Below are 21,549 nucleotides of genomic sequence, written 5' to 3' on the forward strand. Positions count from 1 at the left end.
TCAGGGAGGATCAAACAAACGGGATCCTGGCACAGCTAACAAGCAGTTGTTCTCCAGGGGCTCAGGGTGTGTACATCTTGTTGCTTTCTCAGTCATTCCATCCACCATTGCAGCAGTCATCTCTAATACTGACACTGTTGCAGTTTCTTCAGTCCTACTGTTTGCAGCCTCAAATCCTGAATGAGCAGTGGTAATATCTTGGACTAGTTCAGGAAATAGTTTTCCAGGCACTGCTTCTAAAGGCTTTAAAGTTTCAGCTGAGGTTTCCATAGATGTTACAGTTTCTGCAATGATTTGTTCTTCAATTGCTGCAGCTGTAACAGGCACAAATGTTTTTGAGCCCCAGAGCTTTCAGTACTAAAATGGGTGAGCCAGTATCTGCCAGCTGCACAGCTAAATTCTCTTGCTCCTCTTCGTCTCCCTTTCTACACACAGGCAGTTCTTGAGGACACATGGCGCTCTGTAGAGGGGCCCCATTTACAACTGCCCCTGGGCATTCTGATACTAGGTTAGATGGCGCATCTCCTACATCATTCTGCATGGGGGCCTCAGCTGCAACCGCTTCAGTGGGCTCTGATTCCAAGGTAAACACAGTATCTTCTACCTCTGTCGTCACAGGTGCCTCAGTTACCCCACTCTGCATTGTATCCCCCATAAGAGCTTCCTGAGTGATCTGCCGCCCATCGGATCCCTGAAGCCGAGCAGTTTGGGTGGGCTTGCGCAAAGTGATGTCCATAGCAAAGGCAGTTTGGGGAGGGCTAGTGAATCCAAACCCTCGAGACCCGCGGTCAATCGGGGTCGATCGGGGCACACATCCCTTGAAAGGTATTAACTGAGCAAGACGTGTACCAGCAGTTATAGTCACAGGGGGACAAAGGGCACGTACCATTATCCCAATATTCCCCGTATAATCGGCATCAATAAGGCCAGGCAAAACAAAAATACCTTGTTTTGATGTTGACGAGCGGCCGATCAAAAGGGCACTCAGTCCAAATCCTAATGGACCATCGGTGTTGGAAGGAAGAACTTGAACCTCGTCAGTCTGTAAAACTACATCTGTCGCTGTGGCCAAATCCACTCCGGCACTGCCACGGGTTGCTCCGGTGAGGTGTTCCAGGCAGCCGGGTTGCTGGTTGGAGGCACTTGTGTCGTCGCGCTCCTCCGAGGGGCGCTCCGTGATCCGTTTCCCGGCAGTGGTGTTCCATCCTTCTTGTAACGCGCCCAACAGTCGGCGGCGCGATGTCCAAACTTATCACATCGTGTGCAAGCGCCAGTTGCAGCTTCAGGTAACACATCAGAGGCCCGCTGCTCATTTTGCATAGGGCAGTCCCGCCGGAAATGCCCGGGTTTTCCGCAACCAAAACAGGGGCCGGCTGGCCGGGTAGGTTTTCTAGCCCCCCGCTGTCGCCCGAGCAGGGGTTGTAATGCCACGGCCAGTGCAGAGGCCTGTGCCTTAGCATGAATTGCTGCCTTATCCGTCTCCTCAAGCATAGCGGCCCTACCACATGCCTCAATCATTTCCATCAGGTCGCAGTCTTGGGCAAGGTGGCTAATATACGGCGGCAAGTGGGATTTGCATTCTGGGTTGCAAGATCAAGTCCAACTGCAGTTCTGGCCTCTGGCGTCAGATTAGGAGATCTATCAATAGCCTCTCGAAGGCGATCCAAAAAGGTGGAATACGGTTCCGATGGGCCTTGCATAATTTTAGCGTAGGGAGGGCTCGGCTTTCCCATCTGGGGCACCGCTTTAAAGGCAGCCAAAGCCAGTTCCTGCGATTGCTGCAGGATCCGGGGATCGAGGCGGGCTTGCAAATGCGGGTCAACAAAGCGACCGGCTCCCAAAAACGTATCAGCAGTGGCCACGCGAGGATCATCATCCGGTAAATCCAAATTGCGGACAAGAGCCAAGTCAACTCTCTTAGCCCAATCATCTTTCCACAACAATTTCTGTGTAGGTGTAAGAAGCATGTCAGCTAGCTTAATCGCATCATACGGACACATTGCTTGGCCAGCAAATACCTGTTCAATGATAGACTGTACATACGGATTATCTAGTCCATAAGCCATGATCGATTTCTGTGCCTCACGGATCAACTTCCAGTCCAAAGGGGCCCACCGTCTATGATTAGGGTGTTGAGGGTCTGGCGTAATCACCGGAAAGGCCTCAGGTGTTAGACCTTCAAGGATGGCTTCTCTTAAAACCCCATGCCAGCGCTGTACCGGATCCGGAGGGTCCCCAGTTGGAGGGTCCCCGGGGCCAGGCGGGGCGGGGGGGCGAGTCGAATGAAAGCACTTGTGAAGATGCGATCGCGATGATCCAGGTGGAAGACCTTCCAATTGGTCCAACTTGTCACATATATGCTGCAGCTGTCGACCCTGGCGCTCCATCTCCTTATAGAAGGCATCAGACTGAGTAAACGTAGTCAAATCGGGATATGGCTTTGGCACATGTTCCACCCGAGCCCCCTTCGTTCCCCCGCAATCGTGGCACCCCCAGGTCCCGTGGACACGGCATGGCTTTGGAGGGGGCGCATACGGCAAGGCTGTCTCCATAGGCTCGGGTGTATCGGGGGGTAACAGGACCGTAGCAGGATCAATCATGTCGGGGCCGATAGCCACATTGGAGGGTAGCGGGGCCGTAGCAGGGGCAACATCATCCATAGGGTAGGGGTTGGAAGCCAAAGGTATCACCGTGTCCTCACCACCGAAAAACTCTCTGGCTCCAACCGGCAACACAGAAGGCATTCCGGGCGTTGGGCGGCAAAGCTCAGAAAGGGCCACCTGCACTCCTGCCTCGGCCACGAGAGTTTCTACTATCTCCTTCGCCTTATTCCATACTGGACTCAGGGAGAAGGCCTCCTTATCGCCCTGAGCCACCGACTTCCAAAGCTCGGAGCCTAGCCGCTCCCAAACAGTTTTATCAAAAATTGTACTTGGTTGAACAGAAAGTCCCCTTCTCCGTCCCCACCGCAGCAGACGGGATAACGTATTAGAGGGGAGCTTCTCTCCCTGCCGCTCCGCGATGCGCATCAAACATTCATGCACCGTCCTTTCTTCCGCTGATGCAGTGGTTCCCATATTAGCTGCTCACCTCTGGGCTGGGGTGTGCCTCTCTTTTCAGATGCCCTGCGGCTTGCCACTCGACACTGAGCTCAGGTGCGCCCCTCTTTTCGGACGCCCTGCGGCTCCTAGCCGCTCGACACTGAACTCAGGTGCGCCCTTCTCTTCGGACGCCCTGCAGCCGCCGCTCGACACTGAGCTCAGGTGCGCCCCTCTTTTCGGACGCCCTGCGGCTCCTAGCCGCTCGACACTGAGACTCAGGTGCGCCTCTCTTTTTCTCCTTTCAGTTCAGGCCACCAACACTGTCCTCATTCAATCACGTCGGGGTCACCATTTGTTGCATCGCAGGCGTATATGAACAAAGTTCTTCAGTCAGTTTGATTGGCAGCAAAGGTTCTTTATTTCTCTCCAGCATACATCTTTATACTCTTGAAGCAGGCAAGCAAGCAGTTGCTAATTGGTTAACAAAATTTACACAGCCGCAGCTGTAACCCCATAGGGTAATTATCATCCTAACACCTGTTTGACTTATCATCCTATTTACTGCCTACCAGCAGATAAAAACTAGCCTCGACCTTGAAGTCTAAACACTTCAGCTCTCACATACTTATCTGCCAAGTTCCCACACAAAGCCACCACACACACAGAGTGGGGCTCAGCCCCACCAGCAGGAGGCAGCAGGGACACACACGTCTCTCCTGGGCCAGCGTGGACAATTTCCCATCAGGACCCGGCACAGTGCTGGTGCCCCCACACAGGTGGGCAGTGACCGAGGGGGCGGGGCGGGGCCAGGGCTTTGGGTGTATGGGGCGGGGTAAGGCTTTGGGGAAGGGGCGGAGCAGGGCTTTAGGGGCAGGCACAACGGCGGGGCGGGGCTTTGGGGCGGGCACAGCGGGGCAGGGGCGGGGCTTTGGGGCAGGCACAGCGAGGGGCGGGGCTTTGGGGCGGGCACAGCGGGGCTGGGGGCTGGGAAGGACTCATTCCGGCCGGGGCGGGTCTGTCCGGGTGTCGCTGTCCCTGCAGCGGGTGTTTGGGCCGGGCTCCCGGGGCAGGGGCGGGGCGGGGCAGCGGGAGTCGGGGTGACTCGCGGCGGTGCCTGGGCCCGGCGGACCCACCGGACCCGCTCACACCCAGCCGGGGTTACAAGGGCGCGGGAAGATCCTGCGGGCGGACACGTGGATCCAGCCCCGGGCAGAGCCGGACCCGGCCCGCCCCACCAGCCGCTTTGTGCGGGGAAGGCGGCGGCGCAGCACGTTCCTGCGCGGGCAGCGTCACACCCTGCACCGGGGCGGGGCTCTCTGGGGGCGGGGCGGGGATGAGGAGTTGCGCTGGCGGGAGGTGTCAGGTTGACCCAGGGACCCGCCCTCACCTGGGCTGGAGAGGACGGGGCGCCCGGGGCAGGCTGGGAGTTGAAGTTCCTGGCTCGTCTCACAGCGGAGGTGACGGCAGGTTGCTCAGGCAACGCGCCCCCTCCCGGTGCACTCTGGGAAGCGTAGTTCTCGCTCTCTCTTACGCGACCTTCTATTGGAGGAGGGCCGTAACTCGTCACTTCGCGCGCCCCTCCCGCTCCCTGATTGGCGGAGAGGCGCGGGACAGAGACTCGGCGCGTGGTGGGGCGCCGGTTCCCTCGGCCCCAGGCTTCGCTGCCCCCGCTTCCCCGGGCGCGCGCTGCGATCGTTGGGATTCGAATCCCGCTCGCGGCCAGGGGCGGTCCCGGAGCGGGGGAGGGGGCTGGGCTGCTGCGCTCTGTCCTCTCCTTATGCCGCCCAGGTGGTGGGGAAGGTGACCTGGAGGCAGGGAGCCCCGATGTCGCTCCTTGCTCCCCCCTCACAGCCCCCTAGGGGGGCACAGCCCAACATTGGGGGGAGCAGTAGCTACATATGCGAGTTGCACTTTAATGATACAGAGATTGCCCTAAAGCACTTTATATTTCACAGTGTAAATATTTGTAATAAAACTATATATAGTGAGCACTGCACGTCGTATTCTGTGTTGTAACTGAAATCAATATATTGAAAATGTAGAAAAACAAAATATAATCCCGTAATTTTAAATTGGTATTCTATTGTTTAACGGTGCGATTAAAACAGATTAATCATGATTTTTTTTAAGTTAATAGCGTAAGTTAACGGCAATTAATTGCCAGCCCTAGATTTGAATGTTTCTGTCACATGCAGGACAAGCTGGAATATCTGTGTGCAGGGAAAGAGCCTGGGGGGAATTGTGCTGTGAAATTATTTCCTGTTCTGACATGTCCCCAGTTGCCTTTTTTGCCCTAACAGGCTGCAGTGCAACATCCATGTTTTGCTCCAGCTCATTCCGTCCTCCCAGGGGCCGGGGAAGGGAAATGGCTGCGGTGGAGCCAGTTGCTGGAGGGATGATCAGGGAGTTGCTGGCGGGTTCCCTTGGCGGGGAGAAAGGGCAGTAAATACATAGGGGGTGGGAACTTCCAGGAAGGTTGGTCTGGGTGGGAGAGGGCAGGAAATTCCCAGGGTGGGGGACAGGGAGTGACTAACCTGCTGGGATTTGTTTACTGTGAGGCTCCAGCATTTCTCAAGTGTGGCCACCAGGGGCTTTTATTGTGGCCACAGGCTCCTGGGCTGTAATTGAGGGGGAGTCAGGGGCAGCAAAGCAGCGGCTCTTTCCCCCGGGCTGCCTGCAGGGGCTGGTCCCTACCCCCTTCCGGAGTCATAAACACTGCAGGAGCAGGCAACCAGTGGGAGTTCCCCACCTCCCCACGTGCGGTGGGGCTCAGGCTTCAGGCTTCTGCTCTGGGATGGTGGGCGACAGGCCCAGTCAAGATACATGGAACATAGGCTGGGAAGGGAGAAGTCTGTGTAACTCATCCAGTTATTGATATACATGTGACCTCGAATATTGCCAATCTGTGTGTGTCCCCCACACACACACAGAACCCCCCCCCCCCGCCCCCAACCAACCATCTCCCAAACAGACCCTCAGTCTGGAAAGCATTCATCCCTCATATTGTTGAAAAGACTCACAGCAAACAGAAGAATCTCAGCTTTTAAAACAATCCTCCAGCAAGCAGGGCCGGCTCCAGACCCCAGCGCGCCAAGCAGGCGCGTGGGGCGGCGTTGTTGGGGCAGGGCGGTATTTGGCTCGGTGGACCTTCCGCAGTCATGCCTGCGGAGGTCCACCGGAGCCCGGGACGAGCAGACCTGCCGCAGGCAAGACTGCGGCGGGTCCCCTCTTCCCGCGGCTCCACTTGAGCTCCCACAGGCATGCCTGCGGCGGGTGCGCTGGTCCCGCGGCTCGGACGGAGCTCCCGCAGGCATGCCTGCGGATGCTCCACCAGAGCTGGGACCAGCGCACCCGCCGCAGACACTTCTGCCCTGGCCACGGGACGGGAAGAGCGGCGCGCGCACCGCCCTGCTTGGGGCGTGTAATTTCTAGAGCCGCCCCTGCCAGCAAGACAAAGAAACTCACATCTGTAGACTCAGAAAACACTCCCAAGAAATTTTAACAATATGTTGTTATGAAGAAACCAAAGTGCTAAAGAGGCCTGATTTTTCAACTACTTTAAATTTTTTTTCTCAAATCAGCATCTTTAGAGTGAAACTTTTTCTGCTTTTCTAACCAGACAATTCTCCCCAAAAGAAGAGAGACTGGTCCTGGAGACACTGCAATACCAGGTCAATGCATGGGGTGGACAGAGCAAGCTCCTATTCCATCCCCTTGTTTCAAAAATAAATTTAACATACAGTCCTCCAACAAAGGACCTATCAGATATTAAACTGATAAGAACAGATATAACTTAGATAATATTTTTTACCTCAAGGTTCCCCAGACACAGATAAGGTTTTCATCTCGAGGCCAAAAGACCAAAACATCAAGACATTTGATCACAGCCTTGAAGAGACCAAGAGACTACTCACCCCCTCTGAGCTCAAAAAGCCAAGAAGCAAATTTAAAGTTTATTAGAGCATATTTAAAAATAAACGATACAAAATGTTTGAAGAGTCAGTTATTGTGTCATTGTGGGTAGGATACAGGCTGTAGGGGATATTAGTGTTTGGGTATTGGACGGCACATACATATACACAGTCTGTCATGTCCCCAATGCGGGGTATATGGTGGGTGAGTTCAAGGTACAGCCAACAAGCAGTGAGGGTACATCACTCATACAAACAGGTTATGGATAGTCATGAGCATAAATAAATGAACCAAATGGGTAATGATGATAGGATGATCCTCACAGGGCAGAGTTCAGTGTGGTTGGTTTAAGGCTCAAAAAATAAAGTCTAACAGGGGAAGTTTACAGGTCATTTCAGCCTTATGGGTGCGTGAAATCATGCCGGCTTACTCTTTGCATTGATGGTGGGCCGTGACGTACTCTGTGTAAATATCTCTGAACCAGATCTTAGCTCCTACATTTGATCTTAGCTCCAAGGAGCCGAGAAACAATGCTAAGAGTCTCAAATGCTAGGCAGCCGCTCTTCCCCCACTGCTTTCTACTTCAGCACGAGGAGCTCCCAGACACACACCAAACACCATTCACAAAACTTTGATAACTAGGTAACTCAAAGTTATGATCACTTCCCCGAAATGACTCCACTGGAAGAATTCAAAGCAAGAGCCCTTAACACACAATTCTGTTCAAAGACAGAGAAGTCTTTCACCCTCCTTCCTCTTGCTGGTTTCCCTGTACACTCCTAATTTGCATAAACCCACCCACTGACCTGTGACTAACAATCTCTCACTTTTACTCTTACAGCAAAACAGGCCAAAGAAAGCCTATGCAAGCGCTATCCCGCAGCCCCAATGCTCTTTTCTGCTCCTTCTCAAACGTACAGTTATCAGGCACACATAAGATAGTTTTGCTCCATACCAGTCCAGTTCCTTGCTGTTTCTTGTCTAACCACTGCACACACATGGTATAACCCTACCCTGAGCTGATTCCCGACTTTTGTGCTCAATACAGGAAAATGAGAATTGAGAGAGAAGCTGTGCAGGGAAGTCTTCCTCAACTTGCACTCCACTCCCCAAGGGCCTTTCGGGGTCTTCTATGGACTTCAGGTTCCATTTGATTGCCAAGGTTTGTGGTCTTATTAATTAGCCATCTCCTAATGCAAGGATGCTGCATGTCAGACTAAAGATCGATTTTCCAAAAGAGTTGAGAAACAGAACTAAAGCTGAGCACGAGGTGTTACATTTCCATGAGCATCCAGAATCTGACTGTGCCCTGGCAAGTTCAATGCTTCCGAAAGAAACTGGAAAATAAGGAGCCCATCAGGTCCCCCTGCTAGCACCCAGATCTAGTCAATCTGCTGGGAAATAAGGAAAAGGTGATGAATAAAGAAGTCAGGAAATAACAAGGAAATGAAGAGGTTTGTCGAACGGGTTTCTGTCCAATTTACCATCTTCTCAGCTACCAATCAAAGTTAAAGACCTAAAGTCGACCTATCGGCATAAGTACAGATGGTTGGATGGAAGTTAAAAGGAGCTGCTGTGGCAAGTGTTAGGAGCCTGCAAGCAACATGCAGACCGTTTAAAAAGCACATGGCATAGAAAAACCTTAGAGTTCTGTCTATAGGCAGGTCCTTCCATAGCTTGCTGAGTCACAAGGTGTATCTGCCTTCTCTCAGTGGGTCGACTGTAGAGCTGATGGTCCGTAATGGGCCATCAAGCAGGCTAGGCAGAACTGACACCAACTTGTCTGGCTGGGGTGTTCCCTGGAAGCAGAGCACAAGTTTGAAATACGGGCAGCATAGAGCCAATATTCATAACATCAACTACAAAAATGATACACATCTAGAGATAGCATCATTATAATCAGCCAATCAGAACCTCTCCATAGACCTCTTACACAACAACCTTTCTACAATATTGGCTGCGAATATAGAACAGTGGTCGCAACAGTGATCTATACAGTTACAGATTATGTCAGTAATGTCACAGGAGGTGACACGGTTCTGAGGGCTGGAGAAAAATGCCTTCTAGTGAGCTATTGAAAGAGCTCAACCTGTTTAGCTTCTCAAAAGAAGATTGAAAGGTGACTTCATTGAAGTGTTGAAGTGCCTTAATGGAGAGAAAAGATTGGGTATTAAAGGGCTCTTGAATCGAGCAGAGAAAGGCCTAAGAAGACCCAATGGCTGGAAGGTGAAAAGAGACAAATTCATATTACAACTAAGGCACAAATATTCAACAGCGAGGATGATTCACCACAGGAACAAGTTACCAAGGAAAGTGGTGGATTCTCCATCTCCTGATGTCATTTCATGAAGACTAGATGCCTTTATGGAATGTGTTTGCCCCAAAAGTAGCTCTTGTGTCCTACAGGAGGCCTGCGATACACAGGGGGTCAGATTAGATGCTCTAATGGTCTCTTGCCATAAAGTCGACTAATTTCTGAAAATCTGAGGGTAGCATTGGGAGCAGCGTCTGATGTTTCCCTGTCTAGCTTGCTGCCTAGAACGAACGCTCCTTGAGTGGGGTGATCCACAGGAGTAGCTCAAACCTGCAAAGTGCCTAGCCAGGGTCATGACGATAACCCAGCAAGAGAGGGGTGTGGCAGTGACATCACAAAGGCCTTTTGCAGGACCTCAGCCTATTGGTCCAAGGTGGTGGGGAGGTGGTGACCTCACAGAGAGATGCTGACATCAGCCAGGCAGGACAGGGGCGAGGGGCCAGGGAAACCTCAGAGACCCCTGTGGCTTTACTGGAGCAAGTCTCCTTCTCCAGGTCTCCTTCTCCTTCTCCAGGTCTCTCTCTGAGGACTGAGAGAGTATTCGGGTTCATGGACGTGAGCGCCAGGAGGAACCTCTTTCGAGTTTTCTCCTTCCCTTTTAGTGATTTTACTAGAAAACAGCCGTCCCTGTTTAGAAGGTAAGAGCCTCCTGGAGGTTTGAAACCTGTTCAGTCTGATCCATCTGGTGAGAGTTGAATTCTAGGCATGGAAAACACGAGCTTAAAGAGGCAGAATTTTATTGCGCACCTGGGATTTTGTCCCTTAGAATCACTGGGGACATTAGGGTTTGTCCTTTTTGTTTCACATTTTCCTCCATCCCTTCCTCCCTCCTTTCTCTTCTTCTCTTGCTTATTTTGTTCTTTCTCCTGTTCCCCTCCCAACACCAGGAGGGAGGGGGGGTGTTGCGGGGGAGGGCTCTGCAGCTCCCACTGTAGGAGGTCCACCCAAAAATGTGAGGCTGAAATAGTGCTCAGGCAGTCAGGACCGGATTAGCCTTTTGTGGGTCCCGGCACCAAACATATTTGTAGGCCCCTATGTAGTCACTGTGGGCTCCGAGTGTGGGCCTGGTGGGGCAGTGCCATTGGTGCCATAGGATACCCGGTACTGAACCTCAGAGACATTTTTCATTTTGATCACACACCCCTACATGACTGTACGCCTTGCCATACACAGCTCCCTCAGCCCCCGGGTTTTCTTATTGAGCTGTACACCCATGTGGGTTTACCAGTGTCCACAGTGAGCAGAACTTTCATAGTGATCAAGGAAACTCCCCACAGATTTATCTCCTTCCTCATTCAGACCTTCTCTAGCCATGTCTCCAGTACCCCCCATGTCACCAGTCACGGCAGGTGGTCCTAGTCTCAGCTCAGAGTTCTAAAGCCAGCAGATACCTGATCAGTTCTGACAGATCCCCCCCCCCCAGCCCCCATCCTGCCATGTGAACCAGCCACCTGCAAACACCATCTCCCCAAAGTCAGGACTGAGCCCTTGGGAATCTGAAGCCACCAGCCTCTCTCCCTCTGCTCCCATCTACATGCTAGTCTGCTACCTGGTCACCACCACCTCTCCCCATACTTGTTTCCTTTCCACTTTGGAAATGCTCCCACCCAGCTGGAAGCTCCCTCTGCCAGCCTGACCTGCTCCCTCCTTCCCTGCTCCCTTGACATTCCTGTCCTACTGGTGCCCTCTGTTCCTTGAGGTGAACTCCAGTGTCTTTAGCTGCTCTAGCTTAATGGCCCCAGTAGTCACAGAGCCACCTGCAGCTTCTCTGGCTACAGCCATGGGGCCAGTTCCCAGAGGCCAGCCTTAGCCAGCTGCAGCTACTAGCCGCAGGAGGGGTGGCAATGCCAGGGCTGAGCGTGCTTGAACCTTGCAACGGCAGCACTAGGGGCTCTAAATCCTCAGCCCTGGCCCTAGGCAGCTGCAGACTCTGGAGTTAGGCACTTCCCTCCTCTAGGCCATGGCTTTAAATACCTGCGATTCCCATCACCTGCAGCAGAGGCCACCAATTCCCACGCCCCCCTCAGCCAGCACCTAGTCGTGCAGAAAGTGCAGCCTGAGTGATTTTGGAGGCTGGGGTGCCAGGAGGTTCCCATCCCTGAGCAGCAGCTCTGCAACAAGCTCACGTGCGTCCCAGTTGGGACATTAGCTGTTACTGACAAGGCTTGTCTGTGTTCTTTTTATCTCATTGTTAGGTGTGAGAAGTATGAACTGTTGAATAGGTTCCATTAGTTGGTTAATAAGATGTCTACGAAGTAAATCACTGGCTTTAAAATAAGATCCAATCTGGAGCATATGAACTATTGACCCCTGGACTCCATCTCTGAGAGGGGACTTGTTTACCATCAGGGGACAGGCTCAAACCAGTCCAAACCGGTTTTTCCCGCCAAAACCAGCCCTCAGCGTTCCATCTCCTCAGCCCTTTTCCCGCCACAGAAGTGATATAAGGACGTGCTCAGCGCCTGCGCGGGGCCGTCCCCCCCCCAGCGACGGCCCCTCCACGGTCGGGTCTTCCCAGTGCTCCCGAGCCGGAGTGACGAACCCCTGGGTCCCGCCGTGAGACTGAGGAACAGGAGGCCTGTCACCCCATTCCTGCCGTCCTGCATCCCTGGTGTCCAGCCTCCCACGGAGCCCCGGGAGTGAGAGACCCGGGGGCACTGGGGCGGGGCAGGAAAGTGACTCTGCCCCGGGGAACCCGGGAGAAGCCTCAGAGCTGCCTCAGCCCCAGTGGAGCTGCAGCAGGAGCTGCCCCCGGCACTGCTGGGATTTGGGGGGCAGAGACTGGGGCCTGGCGGGGGGGGGATCCCCTGTGGTGTGGGGGGAGATGGGGGGTGTCAGGCAGGGAGGGGAGAAGCTGGAGTTGGAGGGGAAGGTCAGTGGGACGGGGAGAGGGGTTGAACTGTCTCTGTGCAGCCAGGAAATTCCCAAGTGGGGAGAAGTGGTGGGCGGGGTAGGGGAGGGGGTTAATTGGATCCTGTCCCTGTTTGTGCCACTTGGCTCTCGCCCCCGATACAAATTCTCTCTAGTTCTGCCCCTTTTCTCGCTCAGTGTCTCACACGGGGCTATAAAATCTGGGGCGATTTCCCCCCTTTCCCCTCCAATGATCAGCTCTCCCGTCTCCCCCGATTTCCCCCGTTCTCCCCATGAGTCTCAAACGTCAGTTTAAAATCTTCTCTCGTGAGGGCATTTTCCACCCGTGTTATCTGCAGCGATTTGTCCTTGTGTAGGTGGGAAATTGTTGCCCTGCGTCATTCCCCAGCACATGGCTGCCCCTGGAGTGGGGTGGGATGGCTCAGTGGCTTAATGCTCAAATAAATTTGTTAGTCTCTAAGGTTCCACAAGTACTCCTGTTCATTTTGTGGATACAGACTAACACGGCTGCTGCTCTGAAACTATGTAACTGTACTCTCTATGCCAGGATCTAAATCATGAATGAAGATATTGAACAGAACTGGACCCAGAGCTGAGCATGGTGGGACCCCACTCCTTATGCCCTTCCGGCCTGACTGTGAACCACTGATAACTACTCTCTGGGAACAGTTTCCCAACCAGTTATGCACCCACCTTAGAGTAGTTCCATCTAGGTTGTATTTCCCTAGTTTGTTAAGGAGAAGGTCATGTGAGACTGCATTGAAAGCCTTCCTAAAGTCTAGATAAACCATATCTGCCGCTTCCCCATCCAAGGTTTGTTACCCAGTCAAAGAAAGCTATCGGGGGCTGGTTTGACACAACTTGTCCTTGATAAATCCAAGCTGGCTATTGCTTCTCTCCCTATTATCTTCTAGATGTTTTCAGATGGATTCCTGAATTGTTTGCTGCATTATCTTCCCTGGTGCAGAAGTTAAGCTGACTGGTCTGTAACTGCCTGGCTTGTCCTTATTTCCTTTTTCATGTATGGGAACTACATTTGCCCTTTTCCAGTCTGCTGGAATCTCTCCCATCTTCCATGACTTTTCAACTATAATAACCAAAGTAAAACTAGCCCATTGGGTCTGTGAGCAGGTAAATCGCCTCCCTCGCCCAGCAGCTCCCCCAGGGCAATGACCCAATGCCTCCCCCCACCACAGGGACAGAAGCTGAAAGTCCATCTGATGGCAGGTCAGGGGCTAGCGTGGAATGTGCTGGGATCTCGGCCTGGGCCCTAGTGGGGTAGGTGACCCCGTCACCCGTAACCACACCCAGCAAGGCCTGCACCGATTTTCTCCCTGTCTGTGAGTCCCAGCAGATCGACCAGGGACTCATTGGTCCATGGAGAATGAGCTTTCCCCAGCTGGGGCTGCAAACCAGTGATAAAGGGAAGCGGGTGAGGGGAGCTTGCACTAGAGATCCTGCAGGGTCGATGGTGTGGGGTGAACAGAGAAATCCAGTGTCCAGGGCTCTCAGGCCACGTGTCCATTCCACTGCAGGAGGGGATCTGGGAGCAGCCAGCGGGGACTGGGGCAGGAGTCGGGAAAGCAGCCGTCTGGGAGAAGGAGGGAATTCAGCTGTGCTGGGGAAGCTGGGCTGAGCAGAGATGCTGCTGCAGATGCTGCTAGTTCCCTGAGTACGACGCTGCAGCACTTTAACTACATGGTTAATATAGAGGTTGCAGCTCAGCTGAGTAGTGTGCTGCACTCATTTTAATGGTGTTAGTGGCTTTGCCAGGGTATAAAACCAGGGCCGCCCAGAGGATTCCGGGGGCCTGGGGTCTTCGGCGGCAGGGGCCCCCACTTCGGCGGTAATTTGGTGGCGGGGGGCCCTTCCGTTTCATGACCCGCCACCGAAGTGCCCCGGAGACCCGTGGCGGGGACTCCCTGCTGCCGAATTACCGCCGAAGACCGGGCTGCACGTCGGCGGCGGGTCCCGCTTCGGCAGTAATTCGCCAGCAGAGGGTCCTTCCACCCCAGAGCGGAAGGATTCCCCGCCGCCGAAGACCGGGAGCAGAAGAAGCTCCAAGGGCCCGGCCCCGCAAGAGTTTTCCGGGGCTCCCGGAGCGAGTGAAGGACCCTGCTCCAGGGGCCCCGAAAAACTCTCGTAGGGGCCCCTGCGGGGCCCGGGGCAAATTGCCCCTCTTGCCCCCCCCTCTCGGCGGCCCTGTATAAAACTGAGGTGCAGCTTCACCCTGGTCACACCCCTCTATCCCTGCTCCACCCCCTCCCCCTCCAGCCTGTCCATGCTCCCCCCTCCCCGAGCACTCCTTGTGCCTACAGCTGCTGGGGGGAGGCACAAGTGGCACCTGTGTGGGAGGAATTTCCCAGGGTCGGGGAGGGCTTTACCCCTTCCCTACAGCCCCTTTGGCCCACCCTGGGCAGCATGGGAGGCAGAGCACAGTGGTGGGCTGGGGCCAGATTTCAAGAATGTCTCTTGATGTCAGATCCAAATATGGGATCCTGCCTTTACATGCGTAGGGGCTGGACACCTGCAGTGCCCAAGGACTCCACATGCAGCTGTGGCTGCAGTTGGAACAAGTTCCCTGCAGTCCTGTAGTTCAAAGGGAGAAACTGAGGTACCCAAAATTAGGCCATTGTTGTAAATTGAGGCCTTTCCGCCTTGCCCGTTAACAACAGTCGGTGGGCTAAGGCTCATTGGAAGTCACTGTTTAGACTTGATCACGGCTGACGTAGTCCTGGTCATAAGCAGAAGCCTGGCAGTGAAAGGTCCTGATTCCATCCCCAGCCTCCAGAGGCAGATGGTCCCCCAGGGATGGAACAACCCTGGGAATATTTTACACTCACAGTCTTTCCCACTGGCTGGGTAATTCCACAGTCTCATTCACAGGGCTGAGAACCTCAGGGTTAAGTTGCACAAAGTGAAACTAACTGAAATGTGCCCCCTGTGCTGCACGATGTGCTGTGCTGCCCTGGGGAGATGTGGCTTTAAGCTGCTGTCCCAGCCCCTTCCCACTCTCAAGAAGGACTGGGCCAAAAGAGATCTGATGAGGTTCAACAAGCGTAAGGATTTTTATCTCTCTAGGCCGATCTGATCAGAAGATCTCGGGAGCCTTACAGTTTATCTCCGCTGAGTCCCCCTTTTAAGGCCATCTATCAGAGCTGACTTTAATGAACTCCACACACACAAAGCTATAAAATAAAACAACAACACTTTATTTGCTAAGGAGAGGAAGGAATGGAAAGGGAATGGATTAATGATTCTGGAGATTCGGAATAACACACAGGCACTTATAATACAAGATGTTCTATCTTTACAGACATCAGCGATAAAGGGGTGCAGGATCCAGAAAAGAGAAGCCAGTAGTGAACACTGACCGTGGACAACAGATGAAACAGACAGGTACATATCCCTATCTTAACTCCCACCCTAACCCGCTTTGCGTCGTCCTGAGTGCACGATTGATCTAACTAATCGGACCAGGTCCGTGTATGCAAGTTTGCTTTCCCAAAACAACAAACAAACAACCCCAACTTAATTAGTAAGTAGCTATTGCAGGCCCATAGCCAGTGGCAAGATTGTACCGCACCAGGAGAGAGAGCAGCCACCTGCACCTCTGACAGCTCAAAAGCTCAAGAGCCAGTGCCCCTGGCCCCTCCCCTCATTGGTCTCTGTAGGGAGCTGTTGCTGGGCAAGGTCAGATTCCTGCTCTTCCCACTTTCCCGCCTTTTCTAGGTACTGAGGAACAAGAACCTGACCCCCAATGGAGGTCGCCTTGTCCTTTTACCAAAACAAAATGGCCTTTTGATTTACAGAACTTATTTTAACTTTTATACAGAATAATTCGGCAAACATGTATACTGAAATTAACATTTCCCCCTCTTGTCGGTGTTACACCTGTTTTAAAAAGATGTAACTGCCGACACCTGTGGCTTTGCCAAATTATGACCCACCCGATGAATAAATTGTCACATGGTGAAAAATTTGCATTGAACCCAAATACAACCATAGTATTACAGAGGGGGTAGTGCTGATTAAAACATTCCTTATCGCAGACTGGGGATGTGTAATAACTGTTTGATTTGCTTCTTCCCTAATTACCACGGGACCAGTTAAACTAGGAATAGGAGAAGGAAGAACCAAAACAAATTGGTATACTCTTATTCCATACGGACCTACCATAGACCATTTACCAGAGTCTGCCGTTGTAACATTCATTTTAAACCTCCTATACAAGTCTAACTATTTACGGAAAATTTAACCTTGATCTTACTGCAGTAGAAAGTTTTACAATGAAAAGACTCTTCCTGCTTTACATCCATTTCCTGCATAGACGAACTATCGCAAGAAGGTGTGGATACAACAGTACATTGAGAGCCGAGAAGGAAGGACTGTGCTGGAGTACTAATTCTGAACATGGCACTAGGTCTTTCATGAACCCAAGGAGCTGATATATTTCCAGAAACCCACCCCATGGTACATGCTCAGGTACTTCAATTTAATGCAACCGCAAATCTGAGAACTGTTGGGCACCCTAAGTTTGGTACAATTCCCAAAAGAGGTTTTACTATATCCCACTTACATGACATTTCTGTTTTTCTCTGCATCCCACAGGTGCAGCCTGATAGTTAAGGCACATTTCTGAAATTACTGCTTGAAATATACCTGCCTTGTTCGATCTTTCTTTGACCCACTTGAGCACACAGCACGGTTCTTCCTTGATCATTAAAACAGAAATGGGGTCATTTTGTTCCAAAGGATCCAGGGTGGCCATGGGATCCTCTGTGGCATAATGACTCCCTGTTATACAGAACAGATGGTCACCTTCAACCAAATCAATTAACCAAACCTTAACAAATACAGTGCAACCTATATACATAGAGAATAGGATGATGGCGGTCATGTCGATCTAGGAATGGAAGAGAAAATATGATTGGCACAGTTAAATGGGTTGATTTCCTTTCCATTCCTTTACCTGGCTGCTATGGAATCACTTTAATTTGATCCCCTTCTTTGCTGGTATTTGAACCTGATATACAGAGGCACTTGCTCCGTTTGTTATGATAACTGGACCCACCCAACGAGGACTAAGGACATTTCCTTTTCTATATAATACCTAACCATTACCTTTGTACCAACCACCCATCCTACATCATTAATGTGGCCTAACCAAGCACTAATGACTTGGTTATTAGCTTTTAGTTGAGGAGCTACTCGATGTTGAAGACTGCTGATGGTGTCTAGCAACTGTGACATGTATAAGTCTATTTGCACCCTGGGAAGGTACTCATCCGGTGGAACTCCTCCCACCCACTAAAGTTCAGGGTGTGCATAATTCTCCCAGTTAGCATCTCGTGCGGTGAAAACCCTCACACAGTTCTAGTAGATCGCATGGCCGCTAGGATATATGGGAGTTTGCTATCCCAATCCCTTCCTTGCACATCTATTACTTTTCTAAGAGCAGTTTTCATGGCTCTATTAGCCTCTCAACGATAACAGACTTTGCGGGTGAGCAGCTATGTGCAACCGCTGTTTGATGTTTAAGGCCGCACACAGCGCTTTTGTGACTTCACCCACAAAGTGTGGTCCTCTGTCTGAATCTATTTCTGATGGGATACCAAATCGAGAAAAGGTTTGTTCCAGTATTTCCTCCTTTATGTTAGGCAACCACGCCACTTAGACACCCGTTCCAAAGTTTTGGACGCAGCATAGTGTCCCTGGCCATGAGCTACAGTTATTAGTTCTTTTCGTGGAGTTATTGGCATAACCAGTACAGGTAATTCACAGTTTGGTGATGTTGCTATAATCAATCCGTTTTTGTCCTTACATATCCTTGATGTTTCCCTGCTGTTAAAAGGGCTTGGAGATCATTATCCTGTTTTTGCAGGGTCAAGATGCCATGGCCTGCTGACACATCTGGAGACGGCATCTTAACTACAGCAGCTGAAATTGGGTCTTATCCCATGTATATGCTGATCCTAACCTAGCAGCTTGTTTTGCTAGCTGATTGGCCTGATTGTCAAGCGTGGCCAGAACCGACCCCCTTCGTATGGGCTTTTACTTTGAACTCTTTTCTTCCAGATGGGAAGGGCTTGAACCACCCAACTAGAAGCAGAACACAGACAGATGTTTTCCTCAGGTGCTACCCCAGACGATACTGCCAGGACCGCAATTCATTGTGCAGCTTGTGCTGACGGCGGCCTCACCGTACCCTGCACCACTTGCTGTGTCCTCCTGGATTGCAGCAAACCCTGCAACAGGATGCCCTTCGTGGTGACAAGCACTCCCATCAACTGCCCAGAGTGTTAACCCTTTTCCTTGTACTTCTTCCCAGGATGTTGCTAAGAAGAATGGAGATAGTAAGTCTAAATCAGGATCTGGCAACGGACATTCGTGCTCATCTCCTGCGGTAATCGGAGCATAGGGAAGGATTCTCGTATGGGGGGGATCTTCTCAGTACGAATATCCCGATTGACCAGACTTAGAGTCCATCCGCCAGCCGGGAGAGGATACCCTTCCTCATTAATTCTTCCAGAGATGACATATTTTACTGGAGTATGGCATGTCCTCACCACAATGAGAGCTGTGCCACTTAAATATTCCCAATGTGTTAGGGACCATACCAGGGCGAATACCTCACGTTCGCAAGCTGAAAACCTCGCCTCCACCTCACTGAGAGTTTTGGAACCATAGGCCATCGGTCTCACCTGGCCAATTTGTTTTTGCAGCAAAACAGCTCCAGTGCTTGCTGGAGTAGTTGCCAGGTGCAAGTAAAATGGCAGGCCTTGTTTAGGAGAGGCTCGCGCTGGTGCAGCCGCTAGAGCCTTTCTAAGATCATTAAAAAGGCACCTTTCACAATTGGCAAGTCAAATCCTAGTGAGGAAAAGACAAAGAAGCGTAAACTCTGGCAAGTCCAATGAAAAGTATAGGGCAGAGGCCAAAAATGAACGTGAAGAGCAACTAGCCAAGGCACAACAACTAACAGCAAAGGGTTGTTAAGTACATGGGATCAGGGCCGGCTCCAGGCACCAGCCTACCAAGCACGTGCTGGGGCGGCACCTTGGGAGGGGGCGGCACTCGGGGGTTGGTTTTATTTTTTTTGTTTGGCCAGGCGGCGCGGGGGGGAGGCGGGTCTTAGGAGGCGGGGTGCCGTGTTGGGGCTGGGACTTGGGCGGCGTGACGCTCGGGGCGGGGATGTGGGTGGGGCGCCGCTCAGGGTGGGGACTGGGTGGGGCGCCGCTTGGGGCGGGGCTTGGGTGACGCTCGGGGCGGGGCCTTGGGCGGTGTGACGCTCGGAGAGGCGGCGCTCCTTGTTTTTGCGGAGGGTACATGGGATGCAGGAAGTCTGCCAAACGGTCAGCAAAGCCACTAGGCAATCGGTGCTAAAGGAGCACTCCAGGAAGACCAGGCCACTGCGGCGAAGCTAAAAAAGTTCCTTGCTTCTGTCTTCACTGCAGAGGATGCGGAGGAAATCCAGACACGCCAGCCCTTCTTTTTAGGTGACAGATGCTAGAATCAAAGAATTATAGACCCATCAGGTTAGAAGGCACTGCAAGGTCCAGGGATGGTGTTTGGGTGAAGAAGGGGGTTTGGGGTGTAGGCTCTGGGAGGGAGTTTGGGTGCTGGGTGCAGGGTCTGGGCTGGGACGGGGGTTGGGGTTTGGGTGCAGAAGGGGGTACAAGCTCTAGGAGGGAGTTTGGGTGCTAGGTGCAGGGTCTGGGCTGGGACAGGGGGTTGGGGTTTGGGTGCAGAAGGGGGTACATGCTCTCGGTGGGTGTTGGGTTGCTTGTGGCAGGGTCTGGGCTGGGACGGGGGTGGGGGTTTGGGTGCAGAAAAGGGTACAAACGAGGGAGTTTGGGTGCAGGGTCTGGGCTGGGACAGGGGGTTGGGGTTTGGGAGCAGAAAAGGGTACAAACGAGGGAGTTTGGGTGCTGGGTGCAGGGTCTGGGCTGGGACAGGGGGTTGGGGGTTGGGTGCAGAAGGGGCACAAGCTCTAGGAGGGGTTTGGGTGCTAGGTGCAGGGTCTGGGCTGGGACTGGGGTTGGGGTTTGGGTGCAGCAGGGGGTACAAGCTCTAGGAGGGGGTTTGGGTGCTAGGTGCAGGGTCTGGGCTGGGACAGGGGTTGGGGTGCAGGAGGGGGTTGGGGTGCTAGGTGCAGGGTCTGGGCTGGGACAGGGGTTGGGGTGCAGGAGGGGTTTGGGTGCTAGGTGCAGGGTCTGGGCTGGGACAGGGGTTGGGGTTTGGGAGCAGAAAAGGGTACAAACAGGGAGTTTGGGTGCTGGGTGCAGGGTCTGGGCTGGGACAGGGGTTGGGGTTGGGTGCAGAAGGGGCACAAGCTCTAGGAGGGGTTTGGGTGCTAGGTGCAGGGTCTGGGCTGGGACAGGGGTTGGGGTGCAGGAGGGGCTTGGGGGCTGGGTGCAGAGTCTGGGATGGGACCGGGGTTTGGGGTGCAGGAGGGGGTTTGGGGGGCTGGGTGTGAGAGGGGGTGTGAGTGTTGGGTGCAGGCTCTGGGCGGGGACGGGGCGTTGGGGTGCAGGCGGGGGGGCAGGGTGTGGGTCTGGGCCAGGATGAGGAGTTTGGGGTGCAGCAGGAAGGCTGCCCTGCGGCGGGGGGGGGGGCCCAGAGGGGAGGATTCCCCCCAGGGACAAGACACTCACCCAGGCCCCACCAGGCTGCTGCTCAGGAGGTCCAACCGGGATAAGCCCTCCTCAGATTCGACTTGGAGTCACCTGGTGGGGCGGGGAGGCTGCCATGCCTCCTACTTCCACAGGCGCAGCAGCCGCCTCAGCCTGCCCCCAGCGCCGCTCCTGTAGCCTGCAGTGGCAGCGGCCAGTGAGGGAGCACAGTGTGGAGATGCAGGGGCAGGCAGAGACGCTTGGGAGGCACGTGGGGTGGCAGGCAGGGCCGGGAGGCACGTGGGGTGGCAGGCAGGGCCGGGGATGCTCTGGGGTGGCACGTGGGAGTGGCAGGTCGGGCTGGGGAGAAACCCTGCCCTGAACATTGGTGGAGCCGGGCCCTCGAGGCCCTGAATTTGCTGGAGCCCGGCACCACAGGCCCATATAACTCGCCGCCTCTGGCAAGGTTCATCTAGTCTAACACCTGCCAAGATGCAGGACTTTGTGTGTCTAACCCACCCAGCTTCTCTCTTCTGGCTGGGGTCCCTTGACTGCAGCAGCTCCCCGATCTCCTCGCTCTCCTCTTCCCTTACGTCCGTCACTTCTCTGCCCACTGGTTTGCTGCATCTCTGAGTCCTCTCTATATGCCCTGGCCCAGCAGCTAGTTGCCCAGGCTACACTCCCATTGCCATCCGTGGGGGCAGCCTGGGCTGTGAGGGCTGCAGGTTTTGGTCCCTGGTCAATGCAGGTGCTATGGCTGCTGCACAGCTACGTGGTGACTCCTGCAGCCCATCACCAA

The 21,549-nt window shown here is 53.3% G+C and overlaps 1 long non-coding RNA gene and 1 pseudogene across 2 annotated transcripts; one reads left to right on the forward strand and one right to left on the reverse strand.

Moving 5' to 3' along the window:
* Window positions 1-6,675: 6,675 nt before the first annotated feature.
* On the reverse strand, window positions 6,676-6,882 carry LOC120385234 (annotated as a pseudogene).
* A 6,189-nt stretch (window positions 6,883-13,071) lies between these two features.
* LOC120385020 lies at window positions 13,072-18,361 on the forward strand. 2 transcript variants are annotated; one of them, XR_005589212.1, is made up of 4 exons: window positions 13,072-13,120; window positions 15,455-15,537; window positions 16,469-16,623; window positions 18,217-18,361. It is a non-coding gene; the product is annotated as an uncharacterized LOC120385020 (long non-coding RNA). The 2 variants fall into 2 exon arrangements; XR_005589211.1 differs by lacking the exon at window positions 13,072-13,120 and having other exon boundaries at window positions 15,386-15,537.
* Window positions 18,362-21,549: the final 3,188 nt, after the last annotated feature.

Source organism: Mauremys reevesii, linkage group 17 (genome assembly GCF_016161935.1).
Source record: "Mauremys reevesii isolate NIE-2019 linkage group 17, ASM1616193v1, whole genome shotgun sequence".
In the NCBI taxonomy this organism is placed as follows: Eukaryota; Metazoa; Chordata; order Testudines; family Geoemydidae; genus Mauremys; species Mauremys reevesii.